Below are 6,000 nucleotides of genomic sequence, written 5' to 3'. Positions count from 1 at the left end.
TGTGTGGGCCGCATTTAAATTTGATATATTGAGCTGGAAAGTAATGCACTCGAGGCGCCCACTCTGGTGTTGCCACAGCTCATTGCACTTAAGTCGCGATGGGTCAACGCCTAATTAGCAAAAACCGACCCTTATTCGCCCCACCGCCGAATTACACCTCGTGCTCGTCGGAACGGAAACGGAAATGGAAACGGAAGCAGCCGGTACCGGATTAAATGTAACTTTAAGCGCGCTAATGAAGACAATTAAATGGGCTTAGGCAGGACTTAGCAGTCATGGAGACGTCTTGCGAAACAAGCCAGAGACCACACAGTGGGGGTCTTAGCAGCGCTAATGCCATGATATTGGCCAGGAGTCGGATGTTAAGTGCTTTGCCAGGCATTCATTCAGCCCGGCAACCACTGCGTATGTACAATTTTCTGCATCACGCATACGCCGTGGGTGAAGGACTGACCAAAATTCATTTGTTAATTTGTGCATGCACTCGATCATAATTTGAGTAATTATTTTTCCAGTCGGTGCACCACATATCCCCACGGCACTTCCGATTTTCTGGTTTCTGGGGGCGTGGCTGGCGTTGCTAAGGGAATTTCCAGCGAGCACTGTTGACCACATTTTTCATAGCGAATTTCGGTGCGGCCATAAATTGAAACCGGCATCGGGATATTGAAGTTTGTGGCTAGTTCGTGGCACGGCAATTTGCAGGGATTTAAGCTTGAAGCAGCTAGCTTCTGATACCTTTCGTTGAAACTACACACTTGCCACTTTCCGCATGGCGAGCGAGCGCATAAATTTGCCACTAAGTGATGTATTGTTGGCCTAAGTAAACAGAGCGGCCATCTATCCATCAGGAAAGTTGGCCCGACTTTAAAGAGATTCCTAAGCGATTAGCAGGGATCCGGTTGGATCCGGGAAGTGAGGTCACAGACCGAGTGCAAACAGTCCGGGGAAGGAGGAGCATAACCCTTTCGTATACAGGGCATTAATAAGTCAAGTCAAGCCGTCTCGGCCAAAGGGTGTGAAAAATACGGAAAATACAGGAGGAATTATATGCTTCAGCGCATAACTTGGCCGAGAACCGAGCACAGTGTGCCCTGCATAACCAAGTCCGCTCCACTCTGTCGATGGCTGGCCAATTCGGTAAACAATGCGGACGCAAATGCAAATGAGCATATTAGTAAAGCCAGCCGCAGAATTTGCATAATTTTCTCACAGTTTTCCCGTGCCGCAGAGGGAAAGTGTTGCCGCCTCCATTTTCCGGGCTGAAAAGAGGCTAAGGTGGCCGCAGGCATTCGAAATTTGAATGATGTGCTCAGTTGATTTGTGAAAAAATGATCAGGAGCTTCCATCCTGGGAGTGAGGATACCGGGGATTCGCATTAACCCGGTTGTCCCGGCTGACACACTTTATATTCATGCCGCACTATGCGTAAATATAATTCCTTATACCCGGTGCTCCGGGGAATGGAAAACGGCACTAGAACTGGGAGCTGGAAACTGGCACTGGAGCAAGGACATCGATTTATGCCGAGCACGTGCAGCACTCTGCATCCTACGCTTATTGGCATTTGTTGCACTCTATAAAATCCGCTTAACGTTTGCGATTGCAACTATGGACGCAATCAAAGTAAAAATACATCACCATTAACGGACGACCACAGGAGTTTTGCAGCAGTCGAGATTGCAAATTCAATGGATTGTGCGGCTCCATTGAAATATCAATTATTGCCTGTCCACTCAAAGAGTCCTTTTGGTTTTGGTCCGGTTCGGACCAGTTGATTCCAGCTCGGTTCGGTATATATCCTGTCCAGTCGAGCATTAAAATGCTGCTTAATTGTGCTGCGTGCCTGTCGGTGATAAAAAAAAAATCGCAACAGTCACTACATCCGACGGACAATCGCACCGGCAGCCAGACCAAATGGAAATATAAACATTAAAATTAATGACAGCCAACCAGTTCACGGCTGTGTAATTGTGCGCTGAACTCTGCCTGCACATCTCACTGAGCATGGAGCTCTCTCCGGCCATCAGTCTAAAACGATAGCATACTTAATGGGGCTGGACTCGTTGCGATGGAATTACTATGATTCTTTGACAGGAGAAATTTAATCCTAAATGATACATTTAAATAAAACAGCAAGGTAACTTGGTTTATTTTTCTGATGTTGCAGTAACTAAAAAAGAGGTTTAGTTATGTAGCACAAGTGAGGTAAACGCTTTAAATGTGACTGGATTCAGCTTTTTGCCCGACTGTTCCTATGGCAATTCAGTTTACAGCATAAATTCATTTGTCCAGTTGCAGCAGCTTTTAGATACGAGTATTTGATTCTGATAAAACTTTAAATGCTTATCAATGGAAATGAAAAACTGTAGAACGGGGTAGGAAAGTAAAGCAAATAAAATAACTTTTAAAAGTTGTTTTTAACCAGAAACTGTTAAATTTTAGTTTATAAATTTATGTTAAATCAACAACAATATGTATAGATATAATGATTAATTCGAATGATAAATAACAGCAAATATTTGGAGTCATTTCCGTACCTTACAGCATTTACGACATTATCTTTTCCAGCTTGCAAGAAAATCAAATTGGACTTCATCTCGAATTTCATTCCTCTCGTCCTGCCACGAAAAAAGTCACTCAGTACCATTGTTCGTTTACATAAAATCACTTTGTCATAATTACATGTAGCTTTCTTCGTTGTGAAAGAAGAAAGTCGAAGGAAGGAGACCAAAGGAGGAGAGGCAAAGACATTCATAAATATTCGATATACTTTACACTTTGTACTTAATCAGAGCATTTTATTAAACTGACACGCGCAGTCTCGCAGGCCGAGGAGAAATCAATGGAATAAAAAACAATATTGAAATGAAAAAGTTGTATCATAAATCACAGGACAGGCCCAGTACCCAGTACCCACGCCCACTTTATGTACCCGTACTCACTCAATATGGTTGCCGCCACTTGACGGGCATTATTCAAAAAGGGCCTCCTGTCACGGCCGCCGAATGTCACGCGCACACTTCGAGTGGCTCAGGAGCTGGCCAAGATGGGGTTGGGAATGAAATGGGGCAGCACGACAGGCAGTCAGGGTATGAAGTACGGATGTCCTTTGTCTGGCTGCTCCTCTTGGCCAGGACACTTGCAGGTGCCATTGCCGGTGCAACTCCAGCCGGGGTGTTAATGCCCCCAGAGGCCAAATGGCAACGCGGAGCACATTATCGGGCACAAGTCCCATTACGTGAGCCGGCGAATCCTCTCTGCCGGAATCGAGGATGCAGAAATGAGCAAAACCTCGTTTGCAGTTAAGCAAATTTATAATGCTGTTTAAATGCTTTATGAAAAGACATAAGTTAGGCGGGGAGAGTGCTTATGAAATATGTGCTCTAAAACTGGGGGCCACCCGAACTGGGGACTTGGACATTTTAAATGAGTTTTGGCTCTCCGGAATTTACAGTTGGCAGCAGCAAACACGCTGCTAAAAAAAAAGAAAAGGTCCACAGTGTGGAACGGGTTGCAGACACTTTGTGGAAGTTTTTATGGTCCGTTGTTTAATTTATGGTTAAAATACATTTCGACAACAAAGCGGTAAAGCTGCCGAAAGGCAGGGCGCACCTGTTACACTCCCGGAGCCCAAACAGCATACCAACAGCAACAACAAGGAGGCAATTAGACGCGGCAGCAACTTAATGTATTCATGGCTGTGCTGACGGCTGGAGCTGCCCCCAAATGGCTTTCGAGTCCCATCCAGTTATCGGCTGATATATGAGCTTGGATGAGCCGACAACAGCGTAATCCACCATCCACCATCCACCATCCACCACCCACATGTGTAATTAATTGGCATCCATTTGTTAGCCCGACTATCGAAAGTGAGTAAATTAAGGATGTTTCGGCAATGTTATCTAAAATCGTGCAACTTCGTCAACGGATATCGAATCGGGATACTTTTCACTGGGAATGAGGGGGGGAATCAGAGTGAAATATGCTCTGAACAAAGTTGTTAATTCCGTGGACCACAATTTTATGCATGAGTGTATCTCGGATCTGCTGGAATAAAATACTCTAAAATGATATATAATTCATAAGCACACACAACGAGCAAACTGTATAATTGATCAAGAATTTAAACATTTAACGAAGTTTGTTCTGTATACATAACAGGCCACACATTCACTCGCCTGTTGTAGCTTGACAAATAAATATTGCTCAAGTCCTGCAACTCTCGCAGCTTTCGGAAAATGTCAACGGACGGGGCCATGGGCCCCCCAAACCCCAAGTCCACATAAAGATGTCAACTGCACATGCAGCGTGCCATACAACGTACAACACAAAAGTTTCCTCTGCTTCTGCTCACAAATAAAATTTAATAAACGCCAGACAAGCGATTTCCCTCATATTAAAACCCTTACGACTTTGCGACTACGACAATCAGCAACAAAGTCTTGACTTTGAAGTTTGGAAAAATTAAGCCAAATGCGAAATGCGAAGTGGGAAATGCGAAATACGAAATTCAATAAAGTTTGTTTTCAGGAATTTCATATATGTCAGCGCGCACGAGTTTGAAAAGTAGCAGACAATATGGGCCAAATAAATTCATAACAAAGGCATTTTTGATTTTAAAAGAAAAAGCTAAGCGAGGGTCTCCTTACATCTTAAGCAGATACCAATATGAAGGAAAAATGCATCTGTAAGTGGATCAATTTGGAAAATTCGAGGAACAACTCTTGTTAAAATACCTCCAATCGTATATTAATACATAAATATTTGAAGTGCACATAAATCCTATTACATTTATTGAAATTTCATTAAATGGGTTCGATGGGAAAATGATTTTTTCCTTCGCCTAGCAGGAAGTCAATATAATGGACATCTCAAGTGAGTAAGTCGAGCAGCCAGACAGATAGATATGGATAGATGGGAACTGATTGGTGGGAGGGAGGAGCTACCGAATTTTATTCGAGCTCGTTGCGCGATTTATGTTATTATTGATTGCGTACAGCACAAAAATCCACAATGAGTGCAGCGGGGCTGTGGGTGGCAGCCAGGCTGTACTTGAACTCAATTGATTCAAGCAATTTAATATTCATTTGTGCGTGTAAATCAGATTTGCACATGCAAATACCCAAAATCGACAGAATAATTGATTGAGCGAGCAACACACACACACACACACTCATTGCCGTGAGCTAAAAGATCCCTTTCCCCCACCCCAAAAATCGTGCCATAATAATTTGATAATTTTTATTTGCAAACGCGTTAACAGATTGACGCCGGATTTTCGCATATAAATAGACGAACAAAGGACTTTGTGGCGTTGGCAGGAGTGCCGCAGGGCGCATAATTTAATTACCCAAGTCGAATCGAATTCCGGTGCTGTTGGTTCTGCTGATTTATTAGATTCCACCGCTCTATATTAATCCATTTCATGCATCTCGACTCGGAATAATCAGCTAATAATTTGATTGTGATTTATGATCCTGGCAACCTTGGACTCCGGCTGATGATGATGTTGCCCAAGTAGCCTGTGGCGGCTGCTTGCAATAAATTGCAATTATCCAGCGTTATCCAAGATGGCTTAAATTCACTTGGCCAGCTAACAGTCATAAGTTAACCTCCGGTTAACAGAGCTCGTTGCTGTGTTTAGCGTCTCCTGCGCTCTCTCTCTCTCTCTGGTCAAAGTCAACACTGCTGTTGGCTGGCCACTGCGTTTGGCATCTATTTATTATCTTTGGGGAAACTATTTTCGGCATACCATCAATATGCATGAGGGGTCGGAGTTCCCCCGGGCCACGCATAACTGTAGTTATTATGTATATTACGTGTTATCATAGCAAATGTTGCCTATGGAAAATTATGGGCATGACTCCTCCGAAGCTTTATTTCCATTTTCCTCGCACAGTGCTACATGAGTATTTAGAGCAACTGTCGGAAGTTTTGATGTAAGGGTAAACATTAGAAATATTCTCAATTCATAACTGCGTTCATAATTGAGAAGCT

Source organism: Drosophila eugracilis, unplaced genomic scaffold (assembly GCF_018153835.1).
Source record: "Drosophila eugracilis isolate 14026-0451.02 unplaced genomic scaffold, ASM1815383v1 contig_90, whole genome shotgun sequence".
NCBI lineage: Eukaryota > Metazoa > Arthropoda > Insecta > Diptera > Drosophilidae > Drosophila > Drosophila eugracilis.
Note: the sequence above shows the minus strand (reverse complement) of the source record.